This window comes from Amblyraja radiata, chromosome 16 (assembly GCF_010909765.2).
Source record: "Amblyraja radiata isolate CabotCenter1 chromosome 16, sAmbRad1.1.pri, whole genome shotgun sequence".
NCBI classification, from domain to species: domain Eukaryota; kingdom Metazoa; phylum Chordata; class Chondrichthyes; order Rajiformes; family Rajidae; genus Amblyraja; species Amblyraja radiata.
In genome coordinates this window covers 50,338,618-50,363,775 of record NC_045971.1, presented here as the reverse complement: position 1 = coordinate 50,363,775, position 25,158 = coordinate 50,338,618, and the positions used below count along the sequence as shown (strand labels likewise).

General features: G+C 53.0%; 1 long non-coding RNA gene and 1 pseudogene across 1 annotated transcript; one reads left to right on the top strand and one right to left on the bottom strand.

Moving 5' to 3' along the window:
- LOC116982309 overlaps nt 1-25,079 on the bottom strand; it is a 999,615-nt pseudogene extending 974,536 nt beyond the window's left edge.
- Nucleotides 1,474-2,802, top strand: LOC116982228. The gene is made up of 3 exons (XR_004414409.1): nt 1,474-1,811; nt 2,313-2,315; nt 2,791-2,802. It is a non-coding gene; the product is annotated as an uncharacterized LOC116982228 (long non-coding RNA).
- Nucleotides 25,080-25,158: the final 79 nt, after the last annotated feature.

Genomic DNA, 25,158 nt, shown 5'->3' with positions numbered 1-25,158 from the left:
TGTGTGAGAGGAGGGGGGCACGGGAGGGTGGTGTGGAGAGAATTTGGGTACGAGTAGGGGGGAAGAGAGTGGTGGGAGATGGGAGAGTGTGGGGAGGGGGGCAGAGTGTGTGGAGGAGAGAGAGAGAGAGAGAGGGGGGGGCGTGTGAGAGAGACAGGGAGCGGGAGAGGGTGGGGTGGGGATAAATATGTGTACGAGTGGGGGAGGAGAGTGAGTGGCGGGAGAGGGGAGGGTGTGGGGAGGGGGGAGAGAGGGGAATGTATATGTGCAGCTTTAAGGGACATTAGTCAGGTAGCATTTGGAGTATTGTATACAGTTCCGATCACTCCATTACAGGACTGATGTGGAGGCTTTTGGGAAGATGCAGAGATGGTTAACCAGAATGGTTTAAAAATGAGGAACTGCAGATGCTTGTTTACAAAGAAAGGACACAAAATGCTGGAGTAACTCAGTGGGGCAGGCAGCATCTCTGGAGAGAAAGAATGGGTGATGTTTCGGGTCAATGTTTCGGTCTCGACCCGAAACTTGACCCATTCCTTCCAGCATTTTGTGTCGACCTGAACAGCGCCTATCCACGTCGCGGTGTGCCAGCAGGCTGGAGGGGTGGGCAAAGGCCTTGTCACAGAGCGGGCAGGTGAAGGGGCGCTGGCTGGTGTGAACTCGCCGGTGCTGGTGAAGGGACGCTCACCACAGGCTGGACATGGCGGGCGTGACCCTTGCCACACTCAGCGCACTCAAAGGGTCTCCCTCTGGTGTGTATCCGCTGGTTCTCCCGCAGCCCCCGTGAGCTCTTGAAATGCTCACCGCAGTGGGAGCAGCTGCTCGCCGACGTGGGCCCGCCGATGCTTCCGCAACACCCTCGAGCTGTCAAACGCCTCACCCCTGTACGGGCAGTCGTAGGGCTGGCCACTGGTGTGCATGCGCTGGTGAGACAGGACGTGGGAGACCATGGCAAAGCGCTCTCCGCAAGCGGGGCAGGTGAAGGGACGGTCGCCGTCGTGCACCTGTTGGTGGGACAGCAGGTGGGTGGAGCGGGTGGCGCCCTTGTCGCACGGGGCACAGGTGAAGGGACGCTCCCCAGTGTGGGTATGCTGGTGCTTCAGCAGGTTGTTGGAGTGGGTGAAGCACTTGCCGCAGTCGCTGCAGGTGTAGGGCCGCTCCCTGGTGTGCAGGTGTCTGTGCCTCTTCAGGTCCTTGGACGACTTGAAGCCCTTGTCACAGTCAGAGCAGGTGAAGGGCCGCTCACCGCTGTGCACCCGCCGTTGCTGCCATAGTCCCGACAACCGGGCAAAGCTCTTGCCGCAGGTGGAGCAGCCATCGGACTTCTCGCCCGTGCGCACGCGCCGGTGCATCTTCAGGTCATTCGTTGTCTTGAAGCTCCTGCCGCAGTCGGAGCATGTGAAGGGCCTCTTGCGGGTGTGCATGCGGTTGTGCCGCAGCAGGTTCTCATAGCGGTTAAAGCTGTAGCCGCACTTCGAGCAGTCGAAGGGACGTTCTCCTGCGTGAACCCGCCGGTGGGTCTCTAGATGGCTCGGGTGCTGCCAGGCTTTGCCACACATGTCACACTCATAACGCTTCTCCCTGTTGTGCCCCGCCATGTGGTCGTCCACTGAAGCTCAGCCCCTCGAAGGTCAGCCCGCACACCGAGCAGATGGGGGGGGTGGGGGGCTCACCGGCACCCTGGCCGCCCTCAATGGCCGTTCACACCCCTTCTCTCCGTCCACAGCAACGGCTCACAAACCCTGGAGGAGGGGAACACAGAGAGTCAACAAGCTGGCAAACTGGACATTACTAACGCGTGAACATTACTGGTGCTTGAAGGGAGGGGAAGAGGCGATGGGAAGGGGAGTGGCGGGAAGGTGGAGGGTAGTGGAGGGGATGAGGGAGGGGGGCGAGGAGGCAAGTGGGAGAGGGAGGACACGGGGGTGAGAGGGCTGTGGGGGGATGATGGAGGAGGTGAGAGTGGGATGAGGGAGGGGGCGCGGAGGGTGTGAGGGGGGGAGGGCAGGGGGGCTGAGAGTGTGAGAAAGTGGAGGGGAGCGGGGGGATGAGGGAGGGGGCGAGGAGGGGGTGAGAGCGGGGTGAGGAGGCAAGTGAGAGAAGGGAGGCCGCACCGACCTGCGACACCAAGTGTCCGGGCGCCCCGTCGAGCCGCCTGCCCGCCTGCAGGTCCGCTGGCCAGCCGATCTGAGCCGTGACTTCAGCCGCACGCACGGCGCGCACGACCGGCGCCCTGACGTCACCCCCAATCCAAGGGGGGACTGCCGACATTGGTACTGAGTCACGCGCAGGGTGGCATGCAGCTTGGGAAGAAGGTCACGGAGTGCTGGAGTAACTCAGCGGGTCGGGCAGCGTCTGTGGATAGGTGACGTTTCACAGAAACATAGACAATAGGTGCATGAGTAGGCCATTCGGCCCTTCGAGCCAGCACCACCATTCAATATGCTCATGGCTGATCATCCACAATCGTTCCCCGTTCTTGTTTTCTCCCCATATCTCCTGATTCCGTTAGACCAAAGCGCTAAATCTAACTTTCTCATGAAAATATCCAGTGAATTGGCCTCCACTGCCTTCTGTGGCAGATAATTCCACTGATTCACAACTCTTTGGATGAAAACATTTTTTCATCTCAGTCCTAAGTGGCCGACCCCTTATTCTTAAACTGTGACTGCTGGTTCTGGACTCCCCCAACATCGGGAACAAGTAGCCAAATGTCCCGAAATCTGAATTGTTGCAGATATTTTCCCCCAGCACTTTGTGCCTATCTTTGGCAGACACAAGGAACTGCAGATGCAGGTTCATACTCAAAAAGACACAGTGCTGGAGTAACATAGCAGGTCAAGCAGCATCTCTGGTCAACGTGGATAGACGACGATTCAGGTCTGCAGAAGGGTCGTGACCAAAAAAAAATGTCCCCTATCCGTGTGCTTCACAGACGCTGCCCGACCCGCTTAGTGACTCCTGTACTGTGACCTTCCCATGATGCATGCCGCCACCCGCAGGGGCCAAGACGTCAGGGTGCCATGCGTGCGGATGTCACGGCACAGAGCAGCTCACGTGCGGGCGGGAGGCTCAGCGCGGTGCCCGGATACTCAGCGCCCCAGGTTGGTGTGGGGCCCCATCACCCCTTCAGCCCACCCCCCCAACACATCCCCTCCCCCTACACATCTCCTCCCCCCCACACATCCCCTCTCCTCCCTACACATCCCCTCCCCCCACACACATCCCCTCCCCCACACATATCCTCCCCCCCACACATCCCTTCCCCCTTTACCACTGCCTTCTGTGGTAGAGAATTCCACAGATTCACAACTCCCTGTGTAAAAATGGTTTTTCTCATCTCAGTCCTAAATGGCATACCCCTTATTCTTAAACCAAAACTGCACACAATACTCCAGGTGTGGTCTCACCAGGGTCCTGCACAACTGCAGTAAGACCTCCTTGCTCCTAAACTCAAATCCTCTCGCAATGAAGGCCAATGTGCCATTAGCTTTCTTTACTGCCTGCTGTACCTGCATGTTTACCTTCAGTGACTGATGTACAGGGACGCCCAGGTCTCGTTGCACCTCCCCTTCTCCTAATATTGGTACATTATCGTTCCGTGTACCGAAACACGGGTGTCAGGGATTATGGTGAGAAGGAAGAAGAATGGGGTGAGGAGGGTTAGATAGATCAACCATGATTGAATGGCGGAGTAGACTTGATGGGCCGAATGGCCTAATTCTACTCCTATCACGTTTGACCTTATACAGGGAGAAACCTTGTCTCCGCACTGGAGTCAGACAAGTCTTACACTCAATTTTATTCTCTTTCTCCCATATCTCCCACCCAAAGATCCTCCGCTATAGGATCTTTGCTCCCGCCGGCTGACCAGAGACACTGCGCCGCGGCCTCCCGCCGCCAGGCAGGCGCTGCACACGGAGAACCTCCCTTTCCCTTCCTCACTCACTCAACCCCCCCCCCCCCCCCCCCCCCCCCCCCCCCCGCACCGGCCCTTGTGACGCACCGCATCAAGTAAATGGCGACCAGGTCCCGCCGCTTCACTGACGGGCAGCTCCAAAGGCCAATGGCAGGTCCCGCCCCCCACTGACGGGCAGCTCCAAAGGCCAATGGCAGGACCTGCCCCCCACTGACCGACAGCGCCAGCGGCCAATGGAAGTAGGTCCCGCCTCCCGACGTCACAAAGGACGTTCCCAGGTTAATGTCCGGGAGGGCGGGAGTGTCACGTGTTGACAGGTTGGAGCAGCTGGGCTTCTACACTCAGGAGTTTAGAAAGATTAGAGGGGATCTTATTGAAACATATAAGATTATTAAGGGTTTGGACACGCTAGAGGCAGGAAACAAATTCCCGATATTCGGGGAGTCCAGAACCAGGGGCCACAGTTTAAGAATAAGGGGTAATCCATTTAGAACGGGGATGAGGAAACACTTTTTCACACAGAGAGTTGTGAGTCGGTGGAATTCTCTGCCTCAGAGGGTGGTGGAGGCCGGTTCTCTGGATACTTTCAAGAGAGAGCTAGATAGGGCTCTTAAAGATAGCGGAGACAGGGAATATGGGGAGAAAGCAGGAACGGGGTACTGATTGTGGATGATCAGCCACGATCACATTGAACGGCGGTGCTGGCTCGAAGGGCCGAATGGCCTACTCCTGCACCTATTGTTTATTGAGGTTCCCTGTGGGAGGAGGGGGTGCATTAGGACCCAGCGCAGTCAAACCACGTGGTGTGAGAGTCTGGAGCTGGGAGACCCCAGGCCTGGTGCCGAGCCTAGGACACTGGTTAGGCGACGGCTGCGTCCCAATGGTGAACGGTGGAGTGGCCAGGGCCGGCAGAGTCGCAGGTTGAAGCCCGCGGGGAGTGGAGTGGCAACGCGGGCGAATGGTCGGAAGTGCCGGTCAGCGGATGAATGGGTAGGCAGCGAGGATTGCGCGGCTCCGGCAAGCCAGCGAAAGTTCAGCGGTTCCAGCGAGGATCGGCGTCATTGGTGAGACACCGAGGATCGGCGGCTCCATTGAGGCAGCGAGGGTCGGCGGCCCCATTGAGGCAGCGAGGGTCGACGGCTCCATTGAGGCAGCGTGGGTCGGCGGCTCCATTGAGGCAGCGAGGGTCGGCGGCTCCATTGAGGCAGCGTGGGTCGGCGGCTCCATTGAGGCAGCGAGGGTCGGCGGCTCCATTGAGGCAGCGAGGATCGGAGGCTCCATTGAGGCAGCGAGGGTCGGCGGCTCCATTGAGGCAGCGAGGGTCGGCGGCTCCATTGAGGCAGCGAGGGTCGGCGGCTCCATTGAGGCAGCGAGGGTCGGCGGCTCCATTGAGGCAGCGAGGGTCGGCGGCACCGCAGCGGCAGCGAGGATCGGCGACTCCATTGAGGCAGCGAGGGTCGGCGGCACCATTGAGGCAGCGAGGGTCGGCGGCTCCATTGAGGCAGCGAGGATCGGCGACTCCATTGAGGCAGCGAGGGTCGGCGGCACCATTGAGGCAGCGAGGGTCGGCGGCACCATTGAGGCAGCGAGGGTCGGCGGCACCGCAGCGGCAGCGGGGATCGGCGATGTCGGTGGAGGTCGGCGACAATGGTCACGGGTGGCCGCGCGAGAAGGTCGACGACAGCGACATTCTAATTGGTCCAGGGCCGAGATCGGTCAGTAAGGCTGTAAGTGTTGGTGCTGCTCCTCGTGGCAGCAATGGCGTCGTGGGGCTTGGCCTGATGATGTCCGGCAGGGCCGGCGTTAAGCCGATTTGACCGATTGCTCCCAATTGGGCCCCGCGCCTAAGCGGGGCCCCGCACTAATGTTCAGTATTTCGTACGGAAATACGAATTCTCTTTGTTAAATAAAGATTTTTTTAAATTCGCCATCCGGATTTTTTTAAATGAACATGTATAACAACCGCTGCACGGCCATCATACACAAACGATTTGTTAACTAGTGCTGTTAGCACATCTTAACGGTAAGTACTTAACACCTTGTTATGCAACGTCATGAATCTGCATCTATCCGCAGTCCTCAGTAAATGTTATAGTGTTTTGAACAAGTATTAATGACGCCGTGTTCCTTTGAATAAAATTCACGCGGCGTCATTAATACTTGTTTAAAACACAATTACATTTACTGAGGAATGTAGATCGATGACACGTTGAGAATTTCATTTAACTCACCATCATGAGTGAGGGCCCCGGACCGCGAGAAGGGGCTTCTTCCTGGTGTGCAGGTTTGTCATTCACCTACCGACCCACGTTGTGTCCAAAGATCTTGGATCCAGTTCCCTTTTGAACATCTTATAGCGGATCTTTGGTTGTGTCTCTCTGTCTTTTGCTCACTCCCTCCCTCCCTCCCTCTTTCTCTCGCGCTCTCTCTCCCGCTCCCCATATTGTCTCTCTCTAGCTCTCCCACTCCCTCTCTATCACCCTGTCCCCTCAGCATTCCCGGAATCATTGACGTTTTGCAGTAGACAAAAATGCTGGAGAAACCATGCGGGTGAGGCAGCCGCCTGGCCCGCTGAGTTCCTCCAGCACTCTGTGTTTTTTGTTTGGCTCTGAAGTTGAAGTTGGCTCAGCAGGACGGGCAGCGGCTCTGGGGAGAGGGTTGTGTTTCTGGTCGAGACCCTTCTTCAGACAATCACAAGTACTCTCATCGACGCGAGTTCAGTTCGGTCTGAAGAAGGGTCTTCTCTCCAGAGTCGCTGCGCTGCTGTCCTGCGGAGTTACTCCAGCTTTATGTCTATCTTCAATTTCAGAGAATTACAATTTCTCACGGGGGGCTTATAACGTCTCTAAACCCCTCTGGGACCCTCTAGCCCCCCTATTTCCCTCTATTCCCCTCTAAACAATTGTAAACACACCTGAACCCATCTGAAGCCCTCTAAACATCTCTAACCCGTTTAAACCCCTCTAAACTAGGAGGCTGCAAGGTGACTTGGATAGGCTGGGTGAGTGGGCAAATGCATGGGAGATGCAGTATAAAGTGGATAAATGTGAGGTTATCCACTTTGGTGGCAAAAACAGGAAAGTAGACTATTATCTGAATTGTGGCCGATTAGGAAAAGGGGAGATGCAACGAAAAATGCTCACGACAGACCAAACGTGTTAAACAGAAATTGGTCAGATATTGAGCTTTACACAGTGAGAAATCATGTGAAATAATCACTGAATTTAATTTTAAATGAATGTACCTGCATGTTATACTGTTTAGTTTGGAGATACCACCAGATAGTCTGGTTGATACAACCAGATTAGTTTGGAGATACAACCAGATTAGTTTGGAGATACAACCAGATTAGTTTGGAGATACAACCAGATTAGTTTGGAGATACAACCAGATAGTCCACTGAGTTCGCACCGACCAGCGATTTTTGTTACAGATTTGACAAATTTATTTGGCGGCCAATCAAACGCTGTCTCTAAGGGGGGTGCATCCAATCACCAACCAGCTTGCCTTAAAATTCCCGAAACTACACGAAATATAAGCATACATAAATGTTTACTTTTCTAGAGTAGCGGCCCCGCCATCAGTTTTCTAATTGGGCCCCGCAATTCCTAGCACCGGCCCTGATGTCCGGGCAGGTGGAGCGGGCCAGAGGTGGGGCGCCAGGCCTGCGGGCAGACGTGTCGCGGATTGTCGGTTCCTCCTGTCCCTTATTTTCCCAAGCTGACTACATCCCATTCCTTATTCCACTAAGCTGACTACCTCCCATCACTTACTCCCCCAAGCTGTCTACCTCCCAATCCTCATTCCCCCAGACTGCCTAACGCCCATTCCCCTTACTCCCCAAAGCTGGGTACCGCACAGGCCCCTTACTTCCCCAAGCTGGCAACCTCCCTCCCCTTGCTCCGCCAAGCTGGCTTGCTCCAATCCCTTACTCCCCCAAGCTGGCTATCTCCCAACCCTCTTACTCACCCAAGCTGTCTACCTCCCATTACTCCATCCCTTACACCCCCAAGCTGGCTACAACCCAATCTCTTTACTCCCTCAAGTTGGCTAACTCCCACCCCTTACTCCCCCCAACTGGACACTTCCCATTCCCGTTACTCCCCCAAGCAGTCCACCTCCCCTTCCCCAAACTCCCCCAAGCTCGCCTCCTCCCATTCTCAATTCTCCCTCAAACAGGCAACCTCCCATTCCTTACTTTCCCAAGCTTGATATATCAGATCATTTTCTCCTCCAAGCTGGCTGCATCCATCCCATCCCTTATTCCCCAAGCTGACTGCCCCATCACTTACCATCCCAAGCTGCATTCCTCCCTTCCTTTACTCCCCCAAGCTCGCTTTCTCCAATCATTTATTCTTCCAAGAAAGCTGCATCACATCCCCCTTACTCCCCCAAGCTGGCTACCTCACACTGCCTTGACTTCCCCAAGCCGACTTCCTCCCATCCCTTACTCCCCCAAGCTCGCTTCCTTCCATCACTTACTCTCCAAGCTGGCTACGTTTCATTCACCTTACTTCCCCCAAGCTGGCTGCCTACCATTCCCTTTACCCCCACAAGCTGCTACCTCCCATCCTTTATTACCCCAAGCTGGCTGCTCCCCATCCCTTACTCCCCCAAGCTGGTTTCCCCCATCCCTTACTTCCCCAAGCTGGTTTCCCCCATCCCTTACTCCTCCCAAGCTGGACTGCCTCCCACTCGTTACCCCCCAAGCCGGGCTACCTCCCATTCCCTTGACTTCCCCAAGTTGGCTGCCGCCCACCCCTTACTACCCAATCCCCAAGCTGGCTACCATCCATCCCTTACTCCACCAAGCTGTCTACCTCCGATTCCAGATACTACCCCAAGCCAGCTTCCTCCGATTCCCATTGCACCCCCAACCTGGTTAACTCCCATCTCCCATTATCCTTACTGCCCCTGCCCCAATCGGGCCACATCGCATCCCCTTTACACCCCAAGCCGGCTACCTCCCACCCTTTACGCCCCAAGCCGGCTACCCCCCACCCCTTACTCCCCCCCAAGCCGGCTTCCTCCGATTCCCATTGCGCCCCCAACCTGGTTACCTCCCGGGCCTAACTCCCCCAAGCCGGCTGCCGCACATCCGTTAACCCCCAAGCTGGCTACCTCCCATTCCCCTTCCTCCCCCCAAGCTGGATAACTCTCTTTCTCCTTACTCCCCCAAGCTGTCTACCTCTCATCCCATAATTCCCCAAGGTGGCTGCCTCTAATCCCCTATTCCTCCAAGCTGCCTTTACATCCCCAAGCTGCCTTCGTCCCATCCCCTGCCCCCCTCACCAAGCTGGTTACCTCCATTCCCTGACTCCCCCAAGCTGACTTCCCCTGATTCCCCTTACTCCCCCAAGTTGGCTACCTCCCATTCCTTACTCCCCCCCAAGCTTTTTACCTCCGATCCTTTTCACCCCCAATATGGTTTCATCCCATTCCTTAATTCCCAAAGCTACCTCCCACTCCCCTTAATCCCCCAAGCTGGCAACCTCCCTCGCACCCATTACTCCCCCAAGTTGGATTCACCTCATCCCTTACTACCCAGGCTGTCTATCCCATACCCCTTATTCCCTCAAGCTGGCTACCTCCCATCCCATAAACCTCCATGCTGGCTGCTTTCCATCCCTTACACCCCCAAGCTGGCTTCCACATATCCCTTACTCCCCCAAGCTGGTTTGCTCCCATTCACCTTACACCACAAGCTTGCTGCCTACCATCGCTTACTCCCCCCAAGCCGGCTATCTCCAATCAGTTACTACCCCAAGCTGTCTACCTCACATCGCTTATTCTACAAGGTGGCTACCTCCGATCCGTTACTACCCCAAGCTGTCTATCTCCTATCCCTTACTTCCCCCAAGCAGACAACCTTCCATCCATTATTCCCCCAGATTGGCTCCCTCCCATCCTTTACTTCACCAAGCTATCTTCCATCCTGTATTCCCTCAAACTAGCTTCCTCCCATCCTTTACCACCCGAGCTCGCTCATCCCATCCCTTACTGCCCGAAGCTTGCTTCCTCCGATTCCCCTTCCCCAAGCTGGCGACCTCCCATCCTTCCTTCATCCCCCAAGCTACCATCTTCCCACCCGTCCCCCCGCCCCCAGCTGTCTACCTCCCATTCCTTACCCTCCAAGCTGACTATCCCCATCTGTTAATCCTCTAAGCACGCCATCTCCCATTCTTCTTAATGCCCCAAGCTGGCTACCTCGTATTTCCTTTACTCCCGCAAGCCGGCGATATCCCACCCATTAACCCCCAAATTGGATACCTACCATCCCTTACTCCACCCAGCTGGCTACCTCCCATTCCCCTTACTCCCCTCAAGCTGGATAACTCCTCTTGCGCTTACTCCCCCAAGCTGGCATCCGCCATCCCTTACTCCGACAAGCTGGCTACGATCTTTCCCTTTACAACCCCAAGCTAGCTACCACCCATTCCCCTTTCACTCCCAAGCTGCCTACCAAGTATTCCCCGTTCTCACCCAAGCAGACAATCCACCATTCCCCTTACTCATTCAAGCTGGCTACCTCCCGTCCCTTACTCCCCCAAGCAGTCTACCTCCCATTCCCCTTAATTCCCCAAGATGGCTACCTCCCATTACCCTCCTTATACCCCAAGCTGCCGAACAAGCATTCCACTTTCACACCCAAGCTGACTACCTCCCATCCCTTACTACCCCAAGTTGGCAACCTCTCATTCCCCTTAATCCCCCCACACTAGCTACATTCCATCCTTTACTCCCCCAAGCTGCCTTCTTCCCATCCCTTACCCCCCTCCCTTCAAGCTGGCTATCTCCCATTCCCTACTCTCCCACGCTGACTATCTCCCATTCCCCTTACTTCCCCAAACTGGCTACCTCCCATTCCTCTTACTGCCCCAAGCTAGCTACCTTCCATTCCCCTTACTGCCCCAAGCTGGCTGCCTCACATCCGTTTCCCCTCAAGGTGACTGACTCACATCCGTTACCCCCCCCCCACCTCCCCACCAAGATGGGCACCTCCCATTACCCTTTCTCCCCAAAGCTGGCTTCCCCACGTTACCCTTAAACCCCCAAGCTGGCTACCTCCCATTCTTTACCTCCTTTCTTTACTCCACCAAGCTGGCTACATCCCATTCCCCTTACACCCCGATTCCATCTATCACCCATTCCCCTTATACACTCAGGCTGGATACTTCCCATTCCCCTTACTCCCCCAAACTTTCTACCACCCATCCTTTACTCCACCGAGCTGGCTATTTCCCATTCCTTAACCCCCACGCCGGCTAACTCCCTGCCCTTACCTCCCATCCCATATTACTCCAAGCTGGCTGCCGCCCATCCGTTACTCCATCATGCTGGCTTCCTCGTATCCATTAATCCCCAAGCTGGCTACCTCCGATCCGTTACTACACCTAGCTTGCTACCCCCATCTCTTTCTACCCCAAGCAGGCTACCTCCCATACCTTATTCCACCAAGCTGGCTTTCTCCCATCCCTTGCTCCACCAAGCTGGTTACCTCCATCTCTTACTCCCCCAGGGTGACTTCCTCCCATCAATTACCCCCAAAGCTGGCTACCTCTCATTACCCTTACTCCTCCAAGCTGGCATCCTCCCATCCCTTACACCCCCAAGCTGGCAGCCTCCCATCCCTTACACCTTCAAGCTGGCTATCTCCCATTCATTACTGCCCCAAGCTGGCTTCCTCCCATCCCTTACTCCCCCAAGCTGGCTGCCTCCCATCCCTTACTCCCCCAAGCTGGCTATCTCCCATTCATTACTTCCCCAAGCTGGCTTCCTCCGATTCCCATTGCTCGCCCAAGCTGGTTATGTCCCAAACCTTACTCCCTCAAGCTGGCATCTTCCCATACCTTATTGCCCCAAGCTGGCTTCCTTCAACCCCCTACACCCCAAAGCTGACTACCTCCAATTTCTTAAACCCCAAGATGGCTACCTATCATGCGTTAAACCCCCAAGCTAGCTACCTCCCATCCCTTACACCCCACGCTGGCTACCTCCCTGCCCTTACTCCCCTAAAATGACTGCCTCCCATTCCCCTTAATCCCACAAGATGGCTACCTCCCATTCCCCTTAATCCCACAAGATGATTACCTCCCATTCCCCTTAATCCCATAAACTGTTTACCTCCCATTCCCCTTAATCCTATATGGTTAAAATCAGAGGATTGACAGCACGGAGAAGGAGTGCCAACCCCAGCACAACCTCGCTCCAACTTCTAGAAACCACGGGGACCGCCAGCCGCACACACTGTCCCCCCCCCTCCCAATCTACTGCTGGCCAACCCCCTCTGGCGCCGGCTAAAGCCGACCACCAGCCATCAACGGACACACACACACAAAACGCTGCACCAACTAAGCGGGAAACATAGAAAATAGGTGCAGGAGGAGGCCATTCGAGCCTTCAATCTAGCACCGCCATTCATTGAGATCATGGCTGATCGTCCGCATCAATAACCCGTGCCTGCCTCTCCCCATATCCCTTGATTCCATTAGCCCCTAGCGCTCTTTGTAACTCTCTCTTAAATCCATCCAGTGACTTGGCCTCCACTGCCCTCTGTGGCAAGGAATTCCATAAATGCACAACTCTTTGGGTGAAAACGTTTTTTTCTCATCTCAGTGTTAAATGACCTCCCCTTTATTCTAAAACCTGGTTCTGGACTCGCCCAACATTGGGAATATTTTTCCTGCATCTAGCTTGTCCAGTCCTTTTATAATTGTATCTGTTTCTATAAGAACTCCCCTCATCCTTCTAAACTCTAGTGAATACAAGCCTGGGCTTTTCAATCTTTCCTCATATGACAGTCGCGCCATCCCATGGATCAATCTCGTGAACCTACGCTGCACTGCCTGAATCACAAGGATGTCCTTCCTCAAATTAGGAGACCAAAACTGTACACAATACTCCAGATGTGGTCTTATCGGAGCCCTATACAACTGCAGAAGAAACTCTTTACTCCAATACTGAAATCCTCTTGTTATGAAGGCCAGCATTCCATTAGCTTTCTTCACTGCGTGCTGTACGTGCACGCCAACTTCCAGTGACTGGTGTACAAGGACACCCAGGTCTTGCTGCACCTTCCCCTTACCTAACCTAACCCCTTTGAGAAAATAACCTCACATATTATACTGCATCTGCCACGTATCTTCCCACTCACTCAACCTGTCCAGGTCACCCTGCAACCTCCTAACATCCTCTTCACAGTTCACATTGCCACCCAGCTTTGTGTCATCCGCAAACTTGCTAGTGTTGCTCCTAATTCCCTCTTCCAAATCATGAATGTACGGTAACAGTTGCGGTCTCAACACCGAACCTTGCGGCACTCCACTCGCCACTGCCTGCCATTCTGAAAATGACCTGTTCACTCCTACACTTTGCTTCCGGTCTGCCAACCAATGTTCTAACCATGTCAACACCCTACCCCCAATACCATGTGCTCTCATTTTAGTCTCCCGTGCGGGACCTTATCAAAGGCTTTCTGAAAGTCCAGATACACTACATCCACTGGCTCCCCTTCATCCATTTTACTTGTCACATCCTCAAAAAATTCCAGAAGATTAGTCAAGCATGATTTTTCCTCCTTAAATCCACGTTGACTTGGATTAATCATTTTACTGCTATCCAAATGTCCCATTATTACCTCTTTAATAATTGACTGCAGCATCTTTCCCACAACCGAAGTCAGGCTAACTGGTTTGTAATTCCCTGTTTTCTCTCTCGCTCCTTTCTTGAAAAGTGGGATAACATTAGCTATCCTCCAATCCACAGGAACTGATCCTGAATCTATTGAACATTGGAAAATGATCATCAATGCGTCCACTATTTCAAAAGCCACCTCCCTGAGGACCCTGGGATGCAGACCATCAGGCCCAGGGGGTTTATCATCCGTCATCCCCATTAGCCTACCCAACACTATTTCTCGCTTGATGAAAACTATTTCTCGCCACTGAAGCACCCCGTGTGCATCCGCACCGATGACCGGCGCTCGAACCCTACCGGCACCGAGGGGGCCAACCGTCAGCTACTAGACAAGGAGAAAGGCTCAGCCGGCCATCCGCAGGCCGCTGGGGAATAGGCCCACCCCCCGGGAGCCGGAGCAGAGCCAAACCGGAGCCAGTGCCCACCCCTCCGCGCCGGCTGCAAGTCCGGGGCATCCAGTGCCCAGGGCTGTCGCCCAACCCGGCGGGATAGGCAGAGCCGAACTGGAGCCAGCGCCTCCCCCCAAAACTCCTGTGCCCAGGACTGCCCCGGGCCGGTGCCTGCCAGCGCAGGGCCACCCCGGTCACCAACAGGATACCCTGGAGGGGATGAGGATGGCCCAGCGGCAACTTCACAGAGCAGCAGACCCAGGCTCGAACCCGACCAGGAACGAAACGCAGGTCTGCACACACGCAGCAGCACAGGCGCCGAGATGTTTATAGCAAATGACCTATGACCTGGGACATGTGCAGTCGGAATACAGAACTCGCTTATTTACTGGAGATTTTCAAGTTAGATTTAGCTCTTAGACTAGCGGAATCAAGGGATATGGGAGGAATCAAGGGATATGTGAATGATCAGCCATGATCATAGTGAATGGAACTAGAAGGGCCAAATGGCCTACTCCTGCGCATATTTTCTATGTTACCTTCTCACAACTAACAACGATCTATTCTACATTTTTCCTTGAACTGCATTCCCTTTGCCCTGTTTTTACTCCTTACACTTCCTTATCTCTGTACCTCCCATCAGACTGAAGGAGGGTCTCGACCCGAAACGTCGCACATTCCTTCTCTTCACAGAAGCTGCCCGACCCGCTGAATGACTCCAGCACTGTGTGACCGTCTTCCCATGATGCATGCCGCCCCCCACGTGACTGCACAATGGCAGGTGGCGGGGCCGGCAGTCCCCCTCGGATTGGCGGTGACTCCACCCACTCATCCCTCATCCCCAACCATCCCGTCACCCCACTCACAACCCCAACCCCCTCTCTGCCCAATCACCCCTCCCCCCACTCACCTCCTTCCCACTCAACCCCCCCCCCCCCCCACCCTACCCCACCTACCCCTCAATCACCCCTCAACCCCTGCCCTCCCCCACTTCCCCCTCTCCCCCAAACTCCTCGATCCGCACTCGCCCCCTCAGCCCCCCTACTGACGACCCCCCCGACTCACTCACCCCTCCAGAAACACCATCCCCCTCGTTTTCCCCTTCCACCCTTTAAGCACTAGTGATGTTTACCCGTTAGTAATGTCCTGTTTGCCAGCTTGTTGACCCTCTGTGTTCCCCTCCTGCAGGGTTTAGGAGCCTTTGCTGTGGACGGAGAGACGGGGACGTGATCGGCCATTGAGGGCGGCCTGGGTGCCGCTGAACCCCCACCCCCCCACCCCCCACCCCCCACATCTGCTCGACGTTATGTGTGTGACGTGTGTGGCAAGGCCTGGCAGAGCCCGTACCTGCTGGAGATCCACCAGCGGGTGCACACGGGTGAGAAGCCCTTCGGCTGCTCCACCTGCAGTAAGAGCTTTGCCCGGTTGTCGTGGCTGCAGGTGCACAGCAGTGAGCGGCCTTTCACCTGTTCCGACTGCGGCAAAGGCTTCAAGTCGTCCACGAAACTGAAGGGGCACAGGCACCTGCACACCGGGGAGCGGCCCTGCACCTGTAGCGACTGTGGCAGGGGTTTAACTCAGTCCAATCACCTGCTGGATCACCAGCGCACACACATCGGCGAGCGCCCCGTCAACTGCGCCCAGAGCGGCAAGGACTTCACCAGCCCCTCCAAGCTGCTGTCCCACCAGCGGGAGCGCACAGGCGGCTGCCCCTTCTCCACCCCCCACACTTCGCTCGTCCAAGTTCCTCTCCCGAGTTTTCATTTAAACCAAGCCGATTTCCTGCAAACTCTTACGCCTTTTCGCCTACCACTAGGATCAATTTACACCAAGCTAATTAACCTGCAAACCTGCATGGCTTTGGAGTGTGATTAGAAAACTCACGTAGAAACATAGAAATGAGTGCAGAAGCAGGCCATTCGGCTCTACGAGCCAGCACTGCCATTCAATTTGATCACGGCTGATCATCCTAAATCAGCACCCGATCCTGCTTTCCCCACATATCCCTTCATTCCGTTAGCTTTAAGACTCATATCCAACTCTTTCTTGAATACATCCAGTGAATTGGCCTTCTGTGGCAGAGAATTCCACAGATTCACCACTCTCTGGCTGGAAATGTTTCTCCTCATCTCAGTCCTAAATGGTCTACACTTATTCTTACACGGTGATCCGGATATTCTTCTGGACTCAGCCAACATGTGGGAAAATGAGAGTGGGTTAGGTGGAAAAATGTGTCGGCATTGACTAGTTGACAAATTTCCATGCACTATGGGGCAATATCTCTATGGCTCTGTCTCTCGGTGGCAAAGTGGCATTGCGTTAGAGTTGCTGCCTCACACGCCACCAGTTTGCTCCGGATGCTCCGATTTCCTCTCCCACACTCCAGAAACAAACATTTTTGCAGGTTAATTGGCTTCCTATAATATATATAGTGTCCCTAGTGTGTAGGAAAGTGCCAGTGTACCGGGAACAGTGTACTGGTCAGCAAAGATCCTATAGCGGAGCAAGCTGGCTTACTCCTGCGAAATGCAATGGGCTGACGTGTAGCACGCTACGGAGGGGATCCTTGCTCTGCTATAGGATTTTTGCTGGTCAGCGCCAATTCAGTGGGGCGAATGGCCTGCTCGCACGCTGAAATAAAAATCCAAAGTCTCAAGCGAAATCATAGCGTTAAGGAGGAGGGAAGACGAATTGAATTTAAAATATATCCAATGAATTGGCCTCAACTACCTTCTGTGGCAGAGAATTCCAGAGACTCACCACTCTCTGTGTGAAAATTTTGTTTCTCATCTCGGTCCTAATAGATTTCCCCCTTATCCTTAAACTGTGACCCCTAGTTCTGGAAAGGCGTCACAGGGAACGTGTTTCCAGCTTCAGGTTTCTGGGCGTCCACATCTCTGATGACATCTCTGAGGGCCCACGATACGTCAACACTGGTCAAGAAGACTCACCAGCGTTTCTTCTTCCTGAGGAGACTAAAGAAGGTCCATCTGTTCCCTCAGATTCTGGTGAACTACTACCGCTGCACCATCGAGAGCACCCTTACCAACTGTATCACAGTATGGTATGGCAACTGCTCGGTCTCCGACCGGAAAGCACTGCAGAGGGTGGTGAAAACTGCCCAACGCATCACCGGTTCCTCACTCCCCTCCATTGAGTCTGTCCAAAGCAAGCGATGTCTGGGAATGGCGCGCAGCATCGTCACGGACTGCTCTCACCCCAGCCACAGTCTGTTTACCCTGCTCCCATCCGGGAGGCGCTACAGGTCTCTCCGTTGCCGGACCAGCAGGCTCAGGAACAGCTTCTTCCCTGTGGCTGTTACACAACTTAACTCAGCACCTTGGTGATTGCCACTCACCCCCTCCCTCCCCCCCCCCCCCCTACCCCGCCTCCCCCCCGGACACTCCTTCCCCCAGTAAAATTGCACTACTGCTACAGTTTGTACATATATATATATATTACTGTTCATTATTCTATGTTCGCTCTTCTGGGTGAGATGCTAACTGCATTTCGTTATCTCTGTACTGTACACTGCACAATGACAATAAAGATTGAATCTGAATCTGAATCTGAACCTGAATTCAAGATGAGATGCATCTGCCGCCGGTAGGTGGCGCAGTGGCGCAGCGAATAATAGCCGACCTCCATTGCTTTGTCCCGTCAACATGTCGGCGATGGATTAATTGGCAGTGTGCATAAGTGAGTGGTGAAAGAGAAATCGGTGCTCTTTTAGCAGAGGGACACCAGTTTTGTTCTTCGGTTGGAAGAAACCGGGGCCAACCAATGGAGTTCCGGAAATTACAAATGGTTCCCGCTAGGTTTGGAGTTCCACGAAGGCAGCTGTTCCAGAGCGCTGTAGACCCGGGATCGATCCCAACCTCCGACGATCCGCCGCCTTCCCCCTTCCCACTCCCCCCACCGCAAAGAGGCTGGTGCTGGCAAGTCTCATGGAGGAGTAATGCAAAAATATGGGACTGTACGAGCGTTACATAGAAACATGGAAAATAGGTGCAGGAGTAGGGCATTCGGCCGTTCGAGCCTGCACCGCCATTCAATAAGATCATGGCTGATCATCCAGCTCAGTATACTGTACCTGCTTTCTCTCCATACCCCCTGATCTATTTAGCCACAAGGGCCACATCTAACTCCCTCTTAAATATAGCCAATTAACTGGCCTCAACTGCATTCTGTGGCAGAGAATTCCACAGATTCGCAACTCACTGTGTGAAAAATATTTTTCTCATCGCAGTCCTAAAAGATTTCCCCTTTATCTTTATACCGTGACCCCTTGTTCTAGACTTGCCCAACATCGCGAACAATCTTCCTGCATCTAGCCTGTCCAACCACTGAGCATCTGGTTGGCCGGCTCGAAGCAGGCGTTGGTGATCTCCGACACGGACAGTTGCTCGTGGTAAGCCTTCTCAGCCGAGATCAGGGGCGCGTAGGTCACCAGCGGAAAGTGAATGCGCGGGTAGGGGACCAGGTTGGTCTGGAACTCGAGCAGGTCCACGTTGAGGGCGCCGTCGAAGCGCAGCGAGGCGGTGATGTACGAAACTACCTGCCCCAGCAGGCGGTTAAGGTTGCTGTAGGTCGGGCGCTCGATATCCAGGTTCTGCCGGCAGATGTCGTAAATAGCCTCGTTGTCCAGCATGAAGGAGCAGCCGGAGTGCTCCAGGGTGCAGTGGGTGACCAGCACCGCGTTGTAGGGCTCAACCACGGCGGTGGAGATCTGCGGCGCCGGGTAGACGGAAAACTCCAGCTTGGATTTCTTGCCGTAGTCGACGGACAGTCTCTCCATGAGGAGGGAGGTGAAGCCCGAGCCGGTGTCGCCCCCAAAACTGTGGAAGATGAGGATCCCCTGCAGTCCGGTGCACTGGTCGGCCTGTGGGCAGATAAAGCAGAGAGCATTCAGAAGGGGGTAAGGTGTGGGGGTGAGTGTGGGTGTTACAGGGGGTAAACTGACCCTCTGGAGAGGTGGATGGAAACTAACATTAGTGGTTTTAGTTTAACATTTGTGGTCGGAAAGACGCGAGCGAGTATCTGAGGGACAGGTTATGAATGCATGTGGATGGACATAGGCGGATTAGGGATAGTCAGCACGGTTGTGTAGCTGGTTGGTCGTGTGTCAAGAATCTGATCGAGGTTTACATAGAAACATAGAAAATAGGTGCAGGAGTAGGCCATTTGGCCCTTCGAGCCTGCACCGCCATTCAATAAGTATTTGAGTATAGGAGCAGGGAGGTTCTACTGAAGTTGTACAGGGTCTTGGTGAAACCACACCTGGAGTATTGCGTACAGTTTTGGTCTCCTAATCTGAGGAAAGCCATTCTTGCCATAGAGGGAGTACAATGACGGTTCACCAGACTGATTCCTGGGATGTCAGGACTTTCATATGAAGAAACACTGGATAGACTCGGTTTGTACTCGCTAGAATTTAGAAGATTGAGGGGGGATCTTTTAGAAAATTCTTAAGGGGTTGGACAGGCTAAATGCAGGAAGATTGTTCCCGATGTTGGGGAAGTCCAGAACAAGGGGTCACAGTTTAAGGATAAGGGGGAAATCTTTTAGGGCCGAGATGAGGAAAACGTTTTTCACACAGAGAGTGGTGAATCTCTGGAATTCACTCCCGCAGAAGGTAGTTGAGGCCAGTTCATTGGCTATATTTAAGAGGGAGTTAGATGTGGCCCTTGTGGCTAAAGGGATGAGGGGGTTTGGAGAGAAGGCAGGTACAGGATACTGAGTTGGATGATCAGCTATGATCATATTGAATGGCGGTGCAAGCTCGAAGGGCCGAATGGCCTACTCCTGCACCTATTTTATATGTTTCTATGTTTCTATGTTTCTAATATGGTCATGGCTGATCATCCAACTCAGTATCCTGTACCTGTCTTCTCTCCATACCCCCTGATCCCTTTAGCCACAAGGGCCACATCTAACTCCCTCTTAAATATAGCCAATGAACTGGCCTCAACTACCTTCTGTGGCAGAGAATTCTGTGTGAAAAATTATTTACTCATCTCGGTCCTAAAAGACTTTCCCTTTATCCTTAAACTGTAACCTCTTGTTCTGGACCTCCACAACATCGGGAACAATTTTCCTGCATCTAGCCTATCCAACCGATTAAGAATCTTGTACGTTTCTATGAGATCCCCCCTCAATCTTCTAAATTCCAGCGAGTACAAGCCGAGTCTATTGAATCTTTCTTCATATGAAATTCCTGACATCCCAGGAATCTGTCTGGTGAACCTTCTCTGTACTCCCTCTATGGCAAGAATATCCTTCCTCAGATTAGGAGACCAAAACTGTACGCAATACTACAGGTGTGGTCTCACTAAGACCCTGTACAACTGCAGTAAAACCTCCCTGTTCCTATACTCAAATCTTTTTGCTATGTGCCATGTGTCAGGGTTATGGGGAGAAAGCATGTAGATGGGTTTAAGAGAGGAAGATAGATCAGCCAACGATTCATAGCAAAAGGATTTGAGTTTTATAAGTTTCTATAAGATCCCCCCTCAATCTTCTAAATTCTATCGAGTACAAGCCGAATCTATCCACTCTTTCTTCATATGAAAGTCCTGACATCCCAGGAATCAGTCTGGTGAACCTTCTCTATAACTGTAGATGATGCAGGTACTATGGCAACGTTTAAGAAACATTTTAACTGGCATGTACATGGATATGATAGGTTTGGAGGGATATGGACCAAACGCGGACAGGTGGGACCAGGGTAGATGCATCGGTGTGGGTCGATGGCCTGTTTCCACGCTGCACAACTCTATCGCTATATGACTCTGTGGGCGCGGGGAGGAGACGTGAACGGGGATCCAGTCGGGTGACGATCGCTGAGCTGAATCATGACCGCTGAACCATTCATGAACTGCGGGCCACGGGCGAACCAGGATCACCAGATCGGTAAACACCGGGCGCTGGTTCATGGTTGGATTCGGTTCCACAACCTACCAGCTTCCGGATGCGATCCAGGACCAGGTCGACGATCTCCTTGCGGATGGAGCAGTGGCCCCGGGCGTAGTTGTTGGCCGCGTCCTCCTTGCCGGCGATGAGCTGTTCGGTGTGGAAGAGCTGCCGGTATGTGCCGGTCCGCACTTCATCGGTGGGCGGCGCGACTCTCGTCAGCAGCGGCCTCTGCCGTCCGTCTGTGTTTTATTATTTTTTGTCTCGTTTTTATGTAGTTTTTGTTATTTTTTTTGTTGGGGTATATGTGTGTGTGGGGGTGGGGTTGGGGTGGGGGGGAGGGGGTAACTTTAAAATCTTTCCCCTGCACGGGAGACCCGACCTTTTCTTTGTCGGGTCTCCGTTGTGGTTGGGGCTGCAACGTGGAGCGGCCTCCAACAGGAACGACCTGGGGTGCCAGCTGCGGTGCTGCCCCCTACTCACCGTCACGGGGCTGGCCGAGTCCGGAGCGGGTGGAGCTGTGGTGGACGCTGCTGCCACCCGACCTCCGGAGTTTCGGAGGCTGCAACTGCGGGTTTGGCGGACGGAAACGCCGGGAGCCCGCCGGTCCCTGCTGGGAGACCGCTTTTCGGGGCTTCCGCAACGGCGACTTCTCCCGCCCGATTTGCGAGGTTGAAGAGCACCTGGAGCGGGGCCTTACATCACCGCCCCGCGCGGCTTGGAATGGCCGCGGGACTTTGCGAGCGCCCGCCGGGGGCTCTAACACCAAGACCCGGTGCGTGGCCTTGCATCACCCGGCGTGGCTTTAATGGCCCCGGGACAATCGCCATCGCCAGCCGTGGGTTTTGACTTTGACTCTGACTCTGACACCGGGGGGGGGGGGGGGGGGGGGGAGAGTGCAGTGGAGAGATAAGTTTTTTTTTGCCTTCCATTAGTCCAAATGTCATTAGAAACGGGAATAGTGCCGGAGGATTGGCGTACTGCGCATGTTGTTCCATTGTTTAAAAAGGGGTCTAAGAGTAAACCTAGCAATTATAGACCTGTTAGTTTGACGTCAGTGGTGGGCAAATTAATGGAAAGAATACTTAGAGATAATATATATAAGCATCTGGATAAACAGGGTCTGATTAGGAACAGTCAACATGGATTTGTGCCTGGAAGGTCATGTTTAACTAATCTTCTTGAATTTTTTGAAGATGTTACTCGGGAAATTGATGAGGGTAAAGCAGTGGATGTTGTGTATATGGACTTCAGTAAGGCCTTTGACAAGGTTTCTCGTGGAAGGTTGGTTAAGAAGGTTCAATGGTTGGGTATTAATGGTGGTAGCAAGATGGATTCAACAGTGGCTGAATGGGAGATGCCAGAGAGTAATGGTGGATGGTTGTTTGTCAGGTTGGAGGCCAGTGACGAGTGGGGTGCCACAGGGATCTGTGTTGGGTCCACTGTTGTTTGTCATGTACATCAATGATCTGGACGATGGTGTGGTAAATTGGATTAGTAAGTATGCAGATGATACTAAGATAGGTGGGGTTGCGGGTAATAAAGTAGAGTTTCAAAGTCTACAGAGAGATTTATGCCAGTTGGAAGAGTGGGCTGAAAGATGGCAGATGGAGTTTAATGCTGATAAGTGTGAGGTGCTACATCTTGGCAGGACAAATCAAAATAGGACGTACATGGTAAATGGTAGGGAATTGAAGAATGTAGGTGAACAGAGGGATCTGGGAATAACTGCACAGTTCCCTGAAAGTGGAATCTCATGTCGATAGGGTGGTAAAGAAACCTTTTGGTGTGCTGGCCTTTATAAATCAGAGCATTGAGTATAGAAGTTGGGATATAATGTTAAAATTGTACAAAGCATTGGTGAGGCCAATTCTGGAGTATGGTGTACAATTTTGTTCGCCTAATTATAGGAAGGATGTCAACAAAATAGAGGGAGTACAGAGGAGATTTACTAGAATGTTGCCTGGGTTTCAGCAACTAAGTTACAGAGAAAGGTTGAACAAGTTAGGGCTTTATTCTTTGGAGCGCAGAAGGTTAAGGGGGGACGATAGAGGTTTTTAAAATGATGAGAGGGATAGACAGAGTTGACGTGGAAAAGCTTTTCCCACTGAGAGTAGGGAAGATTCAAACAAGGGGACATGACTTGAGAATTAAGGGACTGAAGTTTAGGGGTAACATGAGGGGGAACTTCTTTTCTCAGAGAGTGGTAGCTGTGTGGAATGAGCTTCCAGTGAAGGTGGTGGAGGCAGGTTCGTTTTTATCATTTAAAAATAAAATGGATAGTTATATGGATGGGAAAGGAATGGAGGGTTATGGTCTGAGCGCAGGTATATGGGACTAGGGGAGAATATGTGTTCGGCACGGACTAGAAGGGTCGAGATGGCCTGTTTCCGTGCTGTAATTGTTATATGGTTATAAGGTTATATCGCAGCGATGTGATGGATGTTTGTGTTAATTGTGTTGTGTCTCGGGTCTTTTTGTTTTGTAATGTATGGCTGCAGAAACGACATTTCGTTTGGACCTCAAGGGGTCCAAATGACAATAAATTGAATTGTCTTGTATTGTATTGTATTGTATCTACAGGGGAGCAAACAGAGAACGGAGAATGGACCAGTTCATTAAGAAACTGGTTCATTAAGAATCACACGCCCCTCGTCAAACGCCGCGGGGAAGGTTTCAGACTAGGCCCAACATGTCAGGACTCTCCCTGGTTTCACCTTACCGATCACCGTGGGCTCCAGATCAATGAACACGGCCCGGGTGACGTGCTTGCCTGCCCCAGCCCCGCTGAAGAAGGTGTTGAAGGAGTCGTGCCCCCCCCCCCCCCCCCCCCCCTTGGTCTTGTCGCTGGGCATCTGTCCATTCAGCTGGATCCCGTGCTCCAGGTAGTACAGCTCCCAGCAAGCGTTGCCCCTCGGATTCCTATTAAATCTTTTCCCGTTCACCTTGAACCCGTGTGGTCTGGTTCTCGATTTAGCCTGCTCTGGACAAGAGATTGTGCATCTACCCGATCTATTTCTCTCATTAGTTTGTACACCTCTGTAAGATCACCTGTCATCATCCTGCGACCCAAGGAATAGAGACCCAACCCACTCAACCTCTCTTATAACTCACACCTTCTAGTCCTGGCAACATCCTCGTAAATCGTTTCTGAACCCTTTCAAGCTTGAACATATCTTTCCTATAACATGGTGCCCCAAAATAGGGCACAATATTCTAAATGCGGTCATACCAACGACGTATGCAACTGCAACATGACCTCCCAACTTCCATATACATTACTCTGACTGATAGAGGTCAATGTGCCATTAGCCTGTTTGACTACCTTATCTAACTAAAACTCGACCTTTAAGGAACCGTGCACCTGCACGCCTAGAACCCTCTGCCCCACAATATTCCTCAGAGCATTGCCATTTACTGTGTAGCTCTTTCCCTTGTTCGACGTCCCAAAATGCAACACCTCACACTTCTCAGTATTAAATTCCATCACCTATTAATGGTCCTTTCCTCTCCGCGCCTCCCCTCGTAAAATCCATATATAGTTGAAACCCCATGAGATTTTTCATATTCCCAGTGGCCAAAGACATTTGACCTTCCCGATGCACGACCCTGTCACATCTCAACATCCTAAAACATACTTGTATTTCATTTTCTGTCTGCATGAACTACAGATGCTGGTTTACCACCGAAGATAGACACAAAATGCTGGAATAGCCGCGGACAGGAAGCATCTCTGGAGAAAATGAATAGGTGACGTTTCGATTCGAGGCCCTACTTCAGACTCATCAGTTTCCTTCAAGTGTTTTTGGTTTTTCAGAGATACAGCGCGAAAGGAGTCCCGTCGGCTGGCCGAGCGTGCGGCGACCAGCAATTCCACTACCTCAAAATTATCCGACACACTAGGGACAATTTGCAGACGCCAAATTAATCTGCGAACCTGTAAGACTTTGGAGTGTGTGAGGAAGCTGGAGCACGCTGGGAAACCCGACGCGATGACGGGGAGAACATACAAACTCCGTGCAGATAAGCACCAGTAGTCAGAATCGAACCCGTGTCTCTGGCGCTGTAAAGCATCAGCTGTACCGCTGCGCCGCCGAGGTAGTTTCCTCTTTTCTTATTGACTGAATTTACCATCCAAGCTTCAGGAAAACCGCCATCCGCATCCTTCATGTTCTGTGGAGCACGCCAGAACTGAATTCCAATCACCTCGTCTTTAAATTACTCCTACAGGTAGGATGAGGA